This window comes from Rousettus aegyptiacus, unplaced genomic scaffold (genome assembly GCF_014176215.1).
Source record: "Rousettus aegyptiacus isolate mRouAeg1 unplaced genomic scaffold, mRouAeg1.p scaffold_m13_p_9, whole genome shotgun sequence".
NCBI lineage: Eukaryota > Metazoa > Chordata > Mammalia > Chiroptera > Pteropodidae > Rousettus > Rousettus aegyptiacus.
The window spans coordinates 13,958,926-13,977,822 of record NW_023416312.1 but is presented as its reverse complement, the minus strand read 5'-3'; the positions used below and the strand labels follow the sequence as shown (position 1 = coordinate 13,977,822).

Below are 18,897 nucleotides of genomic sequence, written 5' to 3'. Positions count from 1 at the left end.
AAATTATGGCACTGTAAAGTGTAGTATATTTATAATTTTCCACATGTTGCTTTCTTACAATATTCCATTAGAATTTCATCATCAAGGAGACCAGGGGAACTTGCATAGATTAATTTGGAGTTTTGCTAGAAGAAAAGAATGTAATTTGATTATGCCCTACTAGCATTTTACTTACTACGGCAACTAAAAGGAAACCTGTGTTCTATTCTGTTTGTTTGCTTTTAGGTAAATGAGATAAAAAAACTATAATGTTAGCAGGTTTGTGGAGTTTTGTCTAAGCTCATGGGAATTTGGCTACATGAGTTCTGATTTGTTTGTTTGTTGCTTCTTAGGCCATCCTTCTGATCAAGTAGTGTTAATATCTGTATCAGTTTATGCTGCTAAAACTCAAAGTTCCAGGTTTTGTGTCTGTCTAAAAGTCCCTATGTGTTGATAAACTCTTTTATATTCTTGAAATTTATTGACAGCTTTGAAGGATAAGAACTTCTTTCATTTCCTCTCTGAGCCTCCATCAAGGTTGGAATGCCAATCAAATGAAAGAGACTTAATTTTCTCAACTCATTCCTTGACCCAGATCTTATAATAGCATCCTGGATGTTTAATCAGTTCTTTGACATTTATACAGGTGAAAATGGAAGAGGGCATGCTGGAAGCAAGGGTAGCCCAACTATCCTAGTGCTATCTAGGAAACAATGAACAAATTTGTTTGAAAGAAAAAGATGGCTTCTTTGTTGAGGAAATGGGTAGTGGCTAGATTTAAGGATCTATTAAATGCAAGGTTTCTTGGATCTTATTTTTTTGTGAGAAATGTTGATCCATTAAAATTTTTGAGCACAGCCCTTTTTTTTTGCTACTGTGGTCATAGCCCTGAGTATGCTCAGGCTTCAGAAGAAGCTTGCCTCCAATGCTCTGCGCTGTGGCAAAAAGGAGATCTGGTTGGACCCTAATGAAACCAATGAAATCACCAATGCTGACTCTTGTCAGTAGATTCGGAAGCTGATCAACGATGGGATGATCATCTGGAAGCCTGTGACTGTCCATTCCTGAGCATGATGCTGGAAAATCACCTTGACCCACAGAAAGGGTAGGCATATGGGCATAGGTAAGTGAAAGGGCACTGCCAATGCTCAAATGCCTGAGAAAGTAACATGGATGAGGAGGATGAGAATTCTTCGCCGACTGCTAAGAAGATACTGTGAATCTAAGAAGATTGACTGCCACATGTGTCACATCCTGTACCTGAAAGTGAAGGGTAATATATTTAAAAACAAGCAGATTCTCATGGAACATATCCACAAGCTGAAGGTAGATAAGGCTCACAAGAAACTTCTGGCTGACCAAGTTGAGGCCCACAGATCTAAGACCAAGGAAGCACACAAGTGCCGTGAAGAGTGGCTCTAAGTTAAGAAGAAAGAATTTATCAAGACTTTGTCCAAGGAAGAAGAGACCAAGAAATAAAGCACCACCTCTCTTACCTGTACATAGTGGCCTTGGCAATTATATAGATCAATCATTCAATAAAATAGCTTTCATCTGCCTAAAAAAATAATTGAGCACAATAAAGATTAGCATACAGCTGCATTTTAAAAGATGGCTTTAGATTTAAATTTTGAGGTGGTGATTTGAACCCAAATATTTACCTTCTAATCTTTCCCAAAATCTATTAAGAAAAAACTACAACTAATATGGAAAATGCATAATGCTAAAAGAGAAAAGGAAAGTCTTCAGAATTTTAAATAATCAATCAGATGGGATTTGACTATATGAAGAATAACCATTGTGAATCATTCTCCAATTCAATAATAGAACAGTGGTAATCCTCCAGTAAGTGTGTGACAATAAAGCCTAGAAAAAAATCCCTTACCCCTAGGCTAGAGGCAGGCCAGTCTATGCATCCAGCAGGACTAAAGCAAGGTATCAGTGCTCCGCCCAGGCCTTGGATTTCAGCTATGTATAGAGTAAATAAACCAGGGGGAATTATTCCATTACCAAAACAGTAGACTGTTAAAGATAGCGCTGAATAGAGAAGGGGAAAGAATATACTTGACATTGTTTTAGGCCACCATAATTCTACTACAATGAACTGACCTTTAAAACTGGCCCCTATGTTTCCCTTAGAATATTTGGCTTTGTTAGAAAATGGGTACTGTTAAGAAACAGCACAATTCCTAGGTATGCAGTTGTACTTGATGGAGTGTGTGCTGTTCTAGTTAAATTCAGCCTGCTACAAGATTAGAATAATTTTTAAAAAACAAAACAAAACCCCACCTGGCTTTAGCAGACACTTACCTTACCAGCTCCACTGTTTTCAAAAGCTTAAAGTAAAGGGTACAGTGGTTAAATATGACACAAAAAAAGAAGAGATATTAGAGGGAAAAGAGAAGGAAAGATGCTTTATATGCATTACAAAAAAAAAGACAACAAAGATGGTGTCTCGAGAAAATACAATATATAAATAAATAACAGAAAAAGAAATTCCCAGAATTTAGCCTAATCTTCAAACTAAAAGAACTCTTCAAGTACTCAGCAAAGTTAATGGAAAAAGAAAAACGTGAAGACATACTAGGGTGAAATTTCTGAAATTAAACATTAAGCAAATTAAAAAAAAAACATTAAGTAAAATTCCTACAAGCTTCCAGATAAATTATCAGCAGAGAAAAAAAATAGGTTGATAATACTAAATACACTATTACAAAGCCAATAAATAAGGTTTTGGGGAAATAGATATCTTTGACAATCTGATTATGAACTCTTTCCCTGGAAAAATGCACATATATTCATTCATACAAGGAGCGGGTTCACAAACTCTATGAAGCCTATTCACATATTCTAGATGGTCCAGTGGAGCTCGAATCACACAGAATTTTAAGGGAGCGATTATCTATGAATTTATCTTGCAGTAAAGTTACACTATGTTTATATGTGAGGGAAACAGAGAAACCATCTCAAGAATTAAGAATTAACTCATCCATGCACCGCTGCCTAGAAGAAAAACTCATAAAAGTACTTCAGCCAGTTGAATAGTGGCTACAGCTAAATACCTAAAGCATGAGGAAAATGGAGTAACTGGTAAAACTAAAAAATAAATGTCTAAATAAGAACTATATTAACAGGTTCAGAAATGTAATCAAAAACACCTTTATTTTATTTTTATTAAATTTATTGGAGTGACATTGGTTAATAAAATTATATAGGTTTCAATTGTACGATTCAATAATATATCATATGTCAATAATATGTCATTGTGTGTACACCGTCCAAAGTTAAAACACCTTTTCTAACAGATAAGTAATATGAAAAGATTTTTTAAAAAGTCTCTTTTTCAAAAATAAGATTACTTCAATCAAAGGGGTTACAGATAGTAAAATAATGCTTTATCTCATCCTACTGAAAGGTAGGATATCGATACATTATAGGTGTTGGCAGAAAAATAGTCATTCTAATAATAGCAGAATAAAAACAACTGTGATTTCCACAATCTCATAGCAAGGAACATTTGGTGTGTGTGTGTGTGTGTGTGTGTGTGTGTGTGTGTGTGTGTGTATAAAAGATCAGAGGAAATTTTATATATATATATATATATATATATATATATAGATCAGAGGAAAAATGAAACAAAAAAATATCAAACTCGCAATCATGAAGCATACAATAGGCTGACAAATATAAAATTCTAATCTTGCTAGTCTTACTGCATGTGCATATGTCTTCTTCCTTGAAAAGTAACACCAAACTAACAATGAATTAATTTTTCTAAAAAGGCATTATTAACAAACAAGATCACTTCGAACATGAGTATATAGCACAGAAGCTATTTCAAAAAAGTTGAAAGGCAGACAGATAAAGGGGCGGGGGTGGTACGTGGCTTAAGCAGAGCAAAGGAAATGACAGTGGAACTGACTTTATGGGGGGAAAAAGGCCATATTTTCCTGTGGAATCCCGAGTGGCTCAGCAATTGGAAATACCTACCTACCTTGGGGCAGGTAAGGCTGATGAGTATGACTGGTATTATATGGATATTTTAAAATCCTGTGTCCAGAGGTGTTGGATTTTCTTCCAGTGTCCTTTCTCCATGTTGCGAAATCAATTACTACTCACCTTTGCCAAGTGGCAATGGGCAAGGGAGGATTAGTTTCTGGAGAAACTGAACCAGAGAGGGTTCGTTTAGTCTCAGTGGAGACATTAGTCTTAGTGGAGAACACAATTCATGGTTAAGATTCAGGGCTGAAAATTGCAGAATTAAGTCTAAGTCTACACACAGAACTGTGGGTATTCTCAGCCCCCTTCTTTCTTTATGCTCCCAGAACATGAACACCTAGGCATATATTCACCTGGCAAGAGAGTTGAATATTATTTTCTTAATGTCCTCAGAAAAAAAGTCCTAAAACTGACATTTGGGAGATCCATTAATAAAAGCTGAATATGACATCTGATAGAGTTATGAAAACCAGAAGAGAGGTTTTTGTAATGTCTCACTCTTAATTTAAAAGGACAGCCTCAATTTAGAAAGCATTTGATGAGCCTCAAACTTGAAAAAAAAAGAGAAATTGGAGGAAACACAGAAAATATATACAGTAAAAGAAAACAGAAATCATTAATACCTACAGAGCACAAGAGAAGATATTTCATCTAAAAATAAAAACAGAATTCTACAGTAGTCTCCCTTATTCACTGGGGATATATTCCAAGACCCCCAGAGGATATTTGAAACTGTGATAGTACTGTACCATGTTTTTTCTTATACTTACTTTTTCACTTAAAGGAAGCACTTTATGGCTTCTCTTTGGCCTATCTGAATTGCCAGCAGCATTACTCTTGACCTTTGGAGCCATTATTTTATGAAAATTATTGGAATGAAAATGATTCATAAAATCAAATAGATTTCAAGTGTACAATTTAATAATATGTCATATATATTGCATTGTGTGGGGCAATTGTTAAGTAAAATAAGGGTTACTTGAACATAAGCACTGAGATACTGTGACAACACATCTGATAACTGAGACAGCTACTAAGTGGCTGATGGGCGGGATGTGTATATAGTGTGGACACACTGGACAAAGAGATGATTCATGTCCCTGGTGGGACAGAGTGGGATGGTGCAAGATTTCATTACACTACTCAAAATGGCACCCCATTTAAAGCTTATAAGTTGTTTATTTCTGAAAATTTACTTATTTAATATTTTTGGACCACAGTTGACCTCAGGTAACTGAAACCACAGAAAGTGGAACCAAAAATAAGGGAGAAGTACTATATCAAAATAGAAAAATGTTAGAGAACATCAAAGGGGTCTTGATAATAGCAAGATATTCAGAATTGAAAATTCAACCGATGGGATGAAAGTTGAGAAAAATCGCACAAAAAATAGAACAATAAAACAAAAAGATAGAAAATGAGACTAAAAATAAGAAAATAGGTAAACAACTGACTAGTTCCAACATCTGACAAATTGTAGTGCCAGAAAGAGAATAGAAAAAAACAGATGGAAGTAAATTATCAAAGAATTAAATTTCTCAAACTGAATGATAAATCTGCAGGCTAAAATGGCCCACCAATAGCCTAGGACATGAATAAATGGAAACACACTGTGTCAAATCACTGGGAATGTTCAGAATTCTAGGAGAGAGAGAAAGCCCTAAAAACTTGCAAAAGGAGGTCACATGTAAATTAATTGTAAATTAGTAAAGATATTAACAATATGATACAAGAAAAACAATCATGAATTCAGTAAAATTATCAGGGTATAAAAGCTATGGTCACTGAAATAAGGAGTATGATAGGTGTGTTTGTGAGGTAGAACAACAATGGAATTACCCTTCCGGAGAGTGTAGATGAATGTCAAAGAAACATGAATCATATTAATATCATTGTACCTCTGGATGCAAGAAGACAAGGGAATGACATTTTTAAAGCATTGAAGGAAAAGACTTTTTCATCTAGATATACATAACCAGTCAAATTGATATTCATGTGTGAGAGTGTAATAAATACATGATCAGAGATTTTAAAAAAGCTATAGAGATTTTGTCAGAAAAAGACCTACATTACATTAGAGAGGGGAAAGTCTGGGAGATGCTAAATGCTATATATCTGTAAATAATCTCTGTAAATATTTGCTAAACTAATGTAAACTGAGGTGATAATTGTTGTTAGAGAAAGAGTATTTAGGAACTGGAAAGCTCTTGGATTGAAAGCATAGGGATAAAATTAAAAATACAGTTTAAAAGAGGCATATTTTCAGGTTCCTTGGTGTCTTCCTATCCCCTGATCCAATATGACTTTCTTGATACACACAGTGATTTAGATTTCAGCCAGCGAAAATGTCTGTGAGATTTACAGACAGAAATTAAAGGATGTCAAATGACCAAGACACCAAAATCTCTTTTGTATCAAGCACACAAAAACTGCTAATATATCTAAGCCATGTGTTTCTATTACTTCATAGGTGGAAAGCTTTTTAAAAGGGATTGATAAAGGTCTACATATATTGTCAAAGAAATATTCATTTGCTCAATAGCTACTACTCAAATGAATACAAAGATAAATCCCAAGCAGTAGAGAAAGGGCCTAATTATCTCATCTGCCTCCAGCTTATATTCATTTCTTCATATTACCACAATGTGTTTTCAGTTTTCTGAAGTTTGAAATCAATTAAGATAATTCTAGAATCTTTTTATAATGGGTTCTAGAGAACAATAGCTATTTCATTTCCTCCAAATGGTGAATATGTGAAGAAATCTAAATTTTCTCAACCACCTTAAAAATGAGTAGTCTTATTTTATTTTTATTAACCTTGAAGATACAGTATTCATTGATTAGAGTTCTTTGATTTTATATGCAGAAATTCAATCCGATTTAACTTAAGAAAAAGGCTAGTGCATGGGCTCATTTGTCCACTTTGATAAAAAGGGCAGGGTGTCTCTGCCTTCGGCTTCTTTTATTCACTCAGACTACATGGCAGTGGGCATGATATGTGCAGAGTTCCACACCCTTATAGGTTGTGTTCAAGGAATGAGGACAGTTTACTCTGTCCAAATTTGAAAAACCTAAGAGAAACTGTGGTTGGCCTCACCTGGGTTATACCTTGTTCCTTGAAGCAACTACAATGTACAGGTGAGAGAGACACCATGACTGGAATCTGCCTGGGTCCTCTGTTCACCCCCATAAGGCTGTGTTTCTTTGTTGGGTTATCTGGAAAGCAGGCTATGGGACAGAGACTTTCATGTAGAAAGTTTATTAAAAAATAAACTCTTAATAAAAGTAAACTTTTAATAAAAGTTTACTTTTTAATAAAAGTAATAAACTCTTAATAAAAGTAAACTTTTATTAAAAGTTTACTTTTATTAAAGATCAAATATCTGTGAGAGTTTAAAAAGGATTAGACAACAGGAGACAATAAGTTGAGAAATTTGGGGGCCGAAATCACAATGAAAAACTCAGCCAATTAATAAGAGAACAATGGATGGGAGATGTCTCTGTGGAGTTGTTCTGAACTGGAGGAAGGACCCAGGGCTTTTTACCTGTGAATCCACTAATATTTAGTTGAGGGTTGCTCTTGGAAACTGATGTGACCTTAGGCTGTGATTTTCTTCATCTAGAGTACTCTCTGGAGGGGGACTCAGCTCTAAGTAGCCAACTGCCAACACTTCCATGATCTGGGAGAATGGGTTCTCCAGTCCTGGTGGGGAAAGGGGTGGAGATCTGGACAGAATACCACAGCATCCACTAAGGAAGGTGAGGCCTCTTCCTAGAAGAAGGGCGAGGAGTAGAAAAGGGGCTGAGTAGACTAAAATGAGGCTACTAAAAGTCACAGTGCAATTTTTCCTTGTCTAGTTGATAAAACCCATTTTCTAGGTTTTAAAGAGCACTTTAGAGTACTTGTGTCTGAATCAGAAGCTACAAATTCCTTGACAAAATAACTTTACCTTTTCTGAGCTTTGTTTTCTTTTTCTTTAAAGAGAACGAAAACATATTGCCATACTTGTCTCAGTTATACACAGTATGAGATATTGCTGAATACTAACATTCAATTTATAAATCTCTTATTATTGGATTAGAAATTCTATTTCTGAGCTTCCTGTTTTTATGGCTGCATACCTGGCTCCTTTAGAATGAAAAACTACTTTCCGCTTAAAATTAAATACAGGGCAGGTAAATGTTGATAGCTGGGCTGAGATGTAGTTTACTAAGCATACCCTTATTTTGAGGGAGCACAAATTAAGGGTTTAAGAGTTATCAAATATGCCTATAGTCCTTTCAGCAACTATTCTCTCTGTTAGATGCTAGGCAAAATTAGCAGAATCCAATGATTTCTTTTTTGATATTGTCTTCATGGTTTAAGAATATACAACTAAATATTTTGGGGTCTCTTTAGTGTTCTAGTAGCTTATCACCACTAACCTTATATCACTTTGAATCTTTTTTATCTTTCAGCTTTACATTCACTAGGATTGGTGAAGTCCATAAATTATTGTCTACTGTTCGAATCACAGTTTCTCTCCATAGTGTGGCAACAAGGATCAAACTAATGATAACAAACCATTACCTTGTTTTTATATCATTATTTATAATTTATAAAGCACATTTACAATACATTTAAATACACTCTAAAATGAAGTGAGTTCTGACATACAAAGCAAATCCTGCTTTTAAATTAATGCACGAAAATTTTGAGTGGCTTGTTCAAGTTCGTATAGTTAGTATGTAGTGTTGCATTCATAACTCACTGCAAAAGACTCTTCATTATCTTATAATGAGTTTGGATCTCAGTCTCTAGTCAGGCAAAAGACAATGATGTTCTTTATTTCCTTAAATCAATTATTTATGACTCTGGCCCCATCTTTCTGGGATGTAGAAAATTCAATAATATCTGAAATCCAATTTCTCCATCCTGGTCAGGCTGCCATATACACTTCCAGAGTCTTCCACTGTCCCAAAGTATTATTGTCCGGCCACACTTAACACCAGTTTTAAGCTCTGATGTTTCTGTACTATGTACTAGGAAGAAAAATATTTTGCATGAACCCTTTTTAGTCCCTGAAACATCTACAAGGAATGGATCCAGGATTTTTGAGTCTTAAATTCCCAAAGACTAGTGTCTTTTGAACCCAAATCTTTCATTTTTGTACAATTATACTCTTGCCTCTTGGAAAACCTTTACCAAGTTTACTATGTATATTCTGTGATTTGAATGTCTGTTAGCATGTTCTAACCCTGATGTTCGATAATTCATAGCTCCTGTAACATTGTGTGCTTTGAGATTTCTAATGTCCATTATTTGCAAATATTTAGATGTCATGGGTACATGCTATTTGGCACCATCAATTATGATGTTTAGAACAAAATTCAGATGTGTCCTCTTCTGGAGAAATAAGTTTATCATCAATAGAAAGCACCTTTAAATTTTGTTGGATCATCATTTCTATCACTGGAAAAATAGACTTACCTATATTCTGTTTTATCATTTTAGTCCATGTATTGGCTTATTGAGGTTGTTTTGATGTCCTAATACTACTATGGAAGTATTGTCCACTCTATGAGTTTTGAGCTCTAGAAAGAGGTCTTGTCATTTTTTTTCGTTAGTTGGAAATAGGCATCTTAAGCCTTACCATCCAGGTGCTTCCATCTCTAGGTGTTCTCTGGGAATCATGGAGCAATGAATCTCTTCCAATGATTCAAACAAAGCTTCCTTTCCCCTCCTTCTCTTCCTTTTGACATTAAATGTTATCAAAGATTCTAAAGAAATATCTAGTACTCTAAAGCTTATTCTCATTGGAATTCACTTTATCCTACACATTTGAAATGATTTCTCAGTTTATACAGTCAGCCTACCCTATCTGTGGATTTTGCATTCACAGATTCAACCAATCAATTGATGATCAATAACAGTATTGTATTATTCTATGCCATTTTATTTAAGACACTTGAGCATCCATGGATTTTGGCATCTGCAGGGGTCCTGGAACCAAATCCCTGTGGATACTGAGGGATGGCTATCATTTTTAAGTACTATTTTTAAAACATGATCATGATTGTTACCTCAAAATGAGTAAGTTACAATACTAGGGGTTGAAATTGGTCTATGATGCACATAAGTGCAGTACAGTAGTCCTCACATATCTATGAGGGAAATGTTCCAAGACCCCCAGTGGATACCTGGAACTTTGAATAGTACTGAACCCTGTATATACTGTTTTTTTTCTATACATATGTTCATATCTTTTCACTTAAAAGAAGCACATTACCACTTCTCTTTTTCATATCCAAAGTGTCAGCATCGCTACTCTTCAGTTTTGGGGACATTATTAAGTAAACAAACGGGTTACTTGAACACAAGTACTGTGATACCACAATAGTCAGTGTGATAACTGAGCAAGCTAGTAAGTGATTAATGAGAAAGTAGCTTATACAGCATGGATATGTGAGAAAAAGAAATGATATATGGCCTGGGTAGGATGGAGCAGGATGGTGGAAGATTTCACCATGATACTCAGAATGGCATACATTTTAAAACTCATGAATTGTTTATTTTTAAAATTTCCCATTTAATACATTTGGGCTTCAGTTGACCATGGGTAACTGAAACTGCCAAAAGCAAAACCACAGAAATGGAGGGACTACTGTATGAGAACTCTTAGGAAGCCTGAATAAAGTCCTCATATGTAACGTACAAGAGTCTCAATCTACAAACTCAGGAGCATAAGAAAGAGAAAATTTCTTCATATATTTTGCATCGACAAAATTGTAATGCCTAGTTAAGTCTCCATCTCATTACTATTGGGAATATTCAGTCTCAATCATCATCAATCTCCTTCCTCCAAGAGAAATGTTCAACAGCCTTGTGGTCTTAACAACAAGGCATAATCAGCCTCCTCTTTCCACATAGCTTACCTTTGCGATGCTCATCTCCTGACTGTGCAAGCTGCTTCACATCCAGAAATTCTTTGGCCTTCTTGCCATGTTTGGTGCACATCTTCCCTCAAGGTTATAGTTCAAACTTCGAGACCATGGTTCAGCTTCAACAATGATCAGAAAACCATATCAATATGATTTAAAATACTTTAAGAGTTATTTTTGCCTTCAACAACATTACTGTTTTCCTTGACTCTTCATAGCAAAATCTAGCTACAATGAGTCACTGCACACTGGCTTTCACTGTACACTTTCATCACAACTCTGACCACTATTCTTGCTATTTCCCCACTGAACTGATACTCTGGATATATTGTTTTTATTTGCTAAAAGAGAACACACCTAGATACCCTCGGGAGATTTAAAAGCCCACACAACAAACACCAACTGGTATCAGGCTCCAGAGAAGGGCATCTTACTGGGAATATATTCTATGCACATCTACTTCTATTCCTATGTGAAGTTGGGAGTTGAACTATGGGTGAGACAGATCTTTGAAATTATGACCTGTAACTCCTATTATCCAGTTTCCATTACTCCGTTCTTTCTACGAGCTAAATTTGGCCCTTAGTTCACATGGAACAATCATGAGAACCACATAAAAGGTGCTAATAACTGACAGGGCCTTCCACTGGGCAAATCTGAGAAAATAATCTAGCGCAAAAGAGAGGACAAACCCTTTTAGACTGTGAGATTCCTTAATGAGACAGGTATATAGTAGGAGGGACTTTAAACAAATTAATTTTTTTCTCATCCTTCTCTTCCTCTTCCTTCTCTTTCTTCTATTACCAAACTTTTTTGAACACTTACTCTTTGGCAGACACCACTGCACACGACATTAACTGGATTATCTTATCTCGTACTAACAAAAGTTTTATGAAGAAGTCAGTATAATTTCCTCCATTTTTCAGATGAAGAAGTTCAGCAGAGATAAGTCAAGTGACATATCTAAGAAGAGATGCAGATGAGATTCATTTAAACCCCAAGCCAAGTACAACTTGATACTGTCTTGTAAATTATAAATCTAATTACACTTATGTGTTTATTGTAAAAATTTCAATATGCAAAAGAAGTAGGTAAAAATTCATCCAATTCTGACAGTCCAGCAGAAAACTGTTAGCACTAGGATGAATGTCATTCTTGATGTTTTCCTGCACACATATAACTATAGAAAGTTATCTAAAATATGTTTGTATAATTCATATCAAATAGATATTATATATATTGATATCAATATTATATGCTGTTTTGTTACCCCTTTTTCATTTAATAACAAATAGCTGCATAGTAATTCAATGTATAGATATACTATAATTCATCAAGCGACCCCTAGAAATGATTATTTATCATATCACATTATGATTATGACTATATGCCATCCTCACAGGACTCAGTATTTATTGAAAATAGAGAATTATAAAGGTATATATTTTTAATAGATCTATTTTTAAATAGATTACTGATATTGAACACAGCACCCAGTGGATAGATAAATATTTGAATGGATGGATGAATGAATAGATGAAAAGAAAGACGGATGGAGCAGTGTGGTGGATGATTCACAGGGGAAAAAATCTGATGAGAATAACTGTTTGGTTATTATTGCCATAGTTCATGTGAGAGGAAAACAAGATCTTAAAATAGGGTATCAAACATAATAATAGAAGGAGGTAAAGGATCAAGAACGCTATCTTGAATGGCTGATTGTTTTGCTTTCAAAATCATTTATCTCGAACTTTTAATAAGATGGTTTTAAATACTCCACTGGTTTCCTGTGGGTTATTGACTTTCATTTTACCTTCAAAATTTGACTTACTACTGCATTTTGTCAGAGTTTCATGTGTATACTGAGTAATTATATTATATATTCCTTTGACTTCCTTTCCCACCATTATTCTGAATTTAATTGTGTGATGACTCACCAACACTGATTCTTGCAGGAGTTTCTGTTCTTCATTCAGCAAAGTCCTTTGTAGGTTCTCAAAATAATGGCTAGAGAAAAATAATTTGTTTGAGCAAAAACTTTACTTCATTTTTTATTCCAATGAAATACTATAATATTGAAGAAAAAGAATTTACCGAGCATCTACAGTATCAAACACAGCAACGGTGATCTATACAAGTATTATTTTTAAAATAATTTAATCCTTGCAAGTATGAGGAAGCTAATAAAGTGACAGAGTGGCTAGGCCATGGTATAAAATTAGTTCAATCTGACCTCAAAGTTGGTTCCTTCTTTCCCCACAAGGATTAATTCCTCTATAGCTTCCTTTTATGACCACCTTCCTCAAATCTATAGTTATCTCACTTTCATTTAAAATTTTAGAAAAAAATCGTGGTGGAATGAGAGACATCCTCAGATCTCTCCCCTTGAAACAATAATAAGCTGAACATGTAAAACTCTATAAAAACCACCCAAAGTGCATAGCAGCACGTCTGAGCATGGGATCTGCGCATAAAAGCTACCACAGGTCAGAACCCTGGGTGTCGGGCGGTGGGCTAGGAGAAACAAAGAAGCAGCCTCTCCCAGCAGCCAGAGCTCCCTGTAGGAGGAGGGAGAGGGGACACGGTGCTGTGACTTCCCTGAACAGCCTTGCCTGGAAGTACTGTGAGTTCCACGTGGCTGACAGCAGGGCCCAGTCATCAGGGCAGAAAGCGGAGAAGCAGAATGGGACAGCACAGAAACAACAATTGATTTTTATTGGCCCTGGTTGCAAAACCGAGGCTGAGCTCCCAACTCCCAACCCAGAGGGCCCCTCCCCTCCTACCTATGGAGATCAAACACCATGGAGCCTCAGGGGAATCTGAGCAAATGTTGCAGAGACTGTAGCTGACACTGATAGGGACTAGAACTGAGGGTAGCGAGTGTGATTAAATATCTACAAGAAAATAAAAAGGCATTACTTAAACTTTATATAAAGCAGGGGTCCAAGAGTCTTAGACACCACCTACTGGAAACCAAAAGAAAAGCATCTTTGCAGCGGGCTAAAGAGAGACCTTTATATAATAAATCTTCTTTCTGGGGAAAAAAAGCAGAATACACTTCCATTAATTTCCAGGTGGAGAAATAGTCCATTAAACACCATGAACCACCAACGTGACAAAGCATCTCAGAAAGAGAAAAATTTCCAGAAAATAAACTTATAGACATAGAAATATGCGAATTAAACAACAGAGAATTCAGAATGGTACTTCTGAAAAAAACTCAGTGAATTCCAAAACAGTCATGTCAACAATTTCAGGAATTGGAAAAAAAACAACTAGATGAGCAGAGCAAGGAGATCGAAACCCTCAAAAAGAACAGAATAGATCTTCTGGGGATAAAATATTACCTCAGTTCTATTTCACCTGCTCAGGTAACTTGTAGAGTGTCAATGATGCAATGAAACATAGAAAGTCTGTCCTCTACTTAAGTCTTCCTCATTGTGTGAGTCCACTACTCTCTTGCTTTCTCACAAGGATGTCTAATCTTGTCCCATTTCTTAAACAAATATGTACTTACCAGTGTGAGTACTGAGTTTCTATACATTCTTCACTTTCCCTCAGGCTTACATTAGGCTTATTTAGGATTGAGTCCATAGTACTGATAACTGGACCAGCAAAGATGTCCCTAATTCCCTTACTTTAACACACATCTGAGAAGCAAATTTGATTTTATATCTCACCATATATACATCAGTATTGTGTCCACTTTCTGTGAGGTTATCTGAAGGGCCCCCCATAATGTGGTCACTACCAACCTCTCACCATGTTCTTCCATGTCTGCAGTCCTCCTATATGGTAGCTGAACTTTCTAAATAGACCACACATTTTCTGGACTCTTATTTACACATGTATTCTCCACATTGTTTGTTTGTTTGTTTGTTTTACCCACAATGTATCTCCTTGGTGAATGCCTACTCATTTCATCACTTGGGAATGTTCTCTGACATGTTTAGGTAGAGTTGAATACCCGAAAGAAAACCCTTCTACTTGACATTAGACTTCGGTTTGCATGAATCACATTTGAAGATTGCTACATCACCCCTTGGACTGAATCGCCCAGCAGTCAGGCATGCTTCCCACTGTAGGGGAATGATTTTGTACCAGCTCTATCTAAAAGAGTTATTGTCAAGCCTTGCCAAAAATCTTGGAACCCATGAAGGTCAGAAGACAGCAAGATTACATATTCAAAGTGCTGAAAGAAAAAGGCTATCAACCAAGAGTCCTACATTTGACAAAATTATTCTTCGGAAATGAAGGAGAAAATATGACATTCTAGATAAACAAAAACAGAGAATTCTTCACTAGCAGACCTAATCTTCAAAAAATATTAAAGAGAGTCCTTCAGGATGAAATTAAGAAACACTAGACAGTAACTCAAATCCACATGATGTGCTGGTCAGAGTACATAGTTCACTTATGTTTATCAAAAAATAGAGAAAGGGCAGAAACTTAGAGATAAGGGTTCAGTTTCTGGTACAAAGTGATGGCTTCATGGGTGTATACTTATATTCAAACTTATCAAGATGTATGTATTAAATGCATACAGCTATTTGTGTATGCCAATCATTCCTTGATTAAAAAATGAAATAAATGCACAAGCAAAAGTAACTATATAAGTAAATATAAAAGACAGTATAAGTGTCTTTTTCTTAGTAACTCTTCTTTTATAAAAGACAATTGCAAAAGCAATAACTATAAAATTGTGTTTATGAGTTTATAAAGTATAGTAAATATAACACACAATATGTGAAAAATATGCTGTATAACAAACATGTAATTTGTATGACAATAAGAGCATGAAGAAGAAGGAATGGAGATATATTGGAGAAAAGTTTCTGAATACTATTGAAGTTAAGTTGGTATTAATTTGAATTAAGTTGTTTGAAATTATAATGCTAAGACTCAAGACAATATTGTACTCTTAAAGGCTAGAGTATCCCACATGAAGAATAAAAAAGATTACTGACTATAGTCAAAATCACAAAGAATTAGGATTATTGTTTCTTTATATGTATTTTCTCAATTTATAAAAGATTATGGCTTTAACTCTGTAAATAAATTAGGCAGCATCTACACAGCAGAAAAAACATACAGTTGAGAACTTGTTAACTTAGCCAAATAACATTTAAAAACCACAGTATAGTGCCCAAAAGTAATAGGGTTATTTTATTTCATGGATTTGTTCTGTCGTTTAAGCATAAACAGATGACTCCTGACAAGATGGTTCAGCTTATGATTTTTTGATTTTACAATGGTGTCAAAAAAATACACATACAATAGAAACTGTTCTTCAAATTTTGATTTTTTTCCAGGCTAGTGATGTACAGTATGATATACTCTTGTAATTCTGGGCAGTGGCAGCAAAATGATTTTGCCCTGCTCTAGGCTAATGTAAGCATTTTGTGCACATTTAAGCTAGGCTAGGCTAAGCTACGATGTTCAGTAGGTTAGGTGCATTAAATGCATTTTCAATTTACAATATTTTCAATTTATGGTGGGTCTATTAGGATGTAACCCTATCATAAGTTGAGGAACATCTGTAGTACTAATCCTGATCAACTATGTCCCTGATAATTTACCTTAACTCACATTTGCAGCAGTTGCAAATTACCTTTTAGTTGAGAATATATTTGTATTATACAAAGATATTTGACTCTGATTATTATCTCTTTCTGAAGTGTTTTAGAAGATTAATCAAATAGAATACTGAGCCATATGTGGGTTATGTTGATAATGCTTATTTGCATATAAAATATTCTAAGGCAAAAATTACAAAGCTAGAGACAATAAAATGTGCACATTAATTACCACTATGTAAAAGTATTGCACATATTAGCAAAAATAAATGAATTCAGAGGATGAAAATATAAATTAAGGAAACTAATAATTATCTAAAAAAACTTTGAGAGAGATTTCGATCTTTTTAAAGGAAGGAAAAACCCATTTGGGACAGAAGGGAAAAGATGTACAAAATCATCAAATTTATTCCTTAGCAATGAGAAGTCCCTATATTTAAAGAATGCAGTCACTTTTGTACTTTCAAAAAATAATTCTGAAGAGAAGGCAGAAGTGAAAAAGACCTGAGGCAGTTGCCTCATCTATAGGCTAGGGGATATCACACATGACATGTAATTAAGACCTGATCACAAAAGGTAGAAAACAGTTATAAAGGGCATGCATTGAGAAATTATTGAATTAGAATTGACATAACTGATTATTTCATGTGGAGGGCTTTTTTGGCAGAAAGTTTAGACCCATTCAACAAACATTTATAGAACACTAACTAAATGGCAGGCACTATTCCAGGCTATAAGGATACAATGGTAAGTAGAACAGAAAATTTCCTGACCTGCTTAGAGCTCACCCTATGGTGAGGAGAATGAAGGAGATGGAAGGATTAGGCCAAGATCTTTGTTTGGAGAGACTAAGTTGAAATGATGTCTCTAAACAAAATAGTGAAAATAGAAGAGTTTGGGAATAAAGGTAATGAACTTAGTTACATATATTTTTAGTTTTGGTTCCTGGAAGATATACAGGGGACATTTTGTAGTACAGGACTGAATGGAGAAGAGAGGTGTTTGATATGCTAAAAGAGAAAAGTAATAACCCATGGGACCAGGAAGCAAGAATGAATCAGAATGCAGGTAGAAAATTTGGCTTTGGTGAGAACAAACACATTTTCAGAATTGATGGAAACAAGTGAGAGTGAGTATGCTTATATACTCTTTTGGTGGCAGACCACATGGATGTAAAATATTCAGTAAACTGATGTCTTATATTTTCTTTCTGATGTAGCAAACCATTTACTTATGGAAAGGAGGCCCAAGGAAAGTGGCAAAGGTGTGGCAAGTCAACACAATGCAAGTGGAAGGCAATTGTTCAAGGTCAAATGAAATTATTGTTAAGTGGTGTTGAAAAGCCAGAAAAGCCAGGAAATTGTGAGTGTAATGATGTTGATTAGCAATTACATATTTTTTTTTTCTTAGTAAATCTTGGCAGCCTTGTGACGATAGTAAAAAAAAGCAAATATTTAGAGTAATGATTGATACAATGGTAAAATTTAGAAAGGCGCATGCAAGGAAGAAATTAAGAAGTGAATCAATTGAGAATCCTGGTTAAAGGAGTTTCAAGGGGATTGATGTAAGACTCAGCATGAATAAGGACTCACTTAAGATCAGTAATGTGGTGGCAGCCAGGTTGAACAGGGAGGGATCAAGAAGCTAGAAGTTTCCATGGTGTTGGAGAATATTAAAAAGTTGTTTAAGAATGCTTTTAAAATTATAAACATATTGTAAACATATTAGCTATGTAAAATATACAAAATAAAAAATTATCAACAAACATTTCCTCAATCATCATATCATAGTGGTTAAGAGCAAGGGTTCTGGAGTTATAAGTTTAAATCCTGTCTCTGTCACTCACGAGCTGCGTGACCTTGTAATTCTCTGATCAACGTGCACACTCAATAAATATTCATTGTTGGTATTGTTATCTAATTGATTATTAACATAGAGAAATTTAGAGACCAGCCAATTTAATATTGCCATCTTACAAAGTATGAAGAGTTCAAGGTCACAAAGGTAGTTATTTCTGTTTCTTAATGTAATAGAATAACTTATTTCTTGATTTCTCTTCTGTGCTTCAAATTCTGATATTTTTCCATAATAGATATTTACTGTTGTTCATGTTCTATTGGGCTCAGTTTTGAAAATATACTGCGAATTTCCTGACTAAATAATACAAAATAACAGGCAAACTGAGTCACTTGACTTCAGGACTAAGATAATTGGCAGTGATCTGAAAAAGTGTTTTGCCCTTAATGAGTGAGTAGTAAGATTTAGAAGAGTGAATGAGCAATTTCAGACAGTTTGAAATATTTTCTTTTTATTAGTTGTTAATTTCCAGTACAGTCCTTGAATTGTTCCCTAGCATAAAAAAAATGGGTCTTAATGTTAAATTCTCTGATTTATATTCAACCAGATTTGTTGAATGCCAACA

The 18,897-nt window shown here is 34.9% G+C and overlaps 1 pseudogene; it reads left to right on the top strand.

Annotated features, from left to right (window-relative positions):
* Window positions 1-873: 873 nt before the first annotated feature.
* On the top strand, window positions 874-1,458 carry LOC107505091 (annotated as a pseudogene).
* The last annotated feature ends 17,439 nt before the right edge of the window (window positions 1,459-18,897 follow it).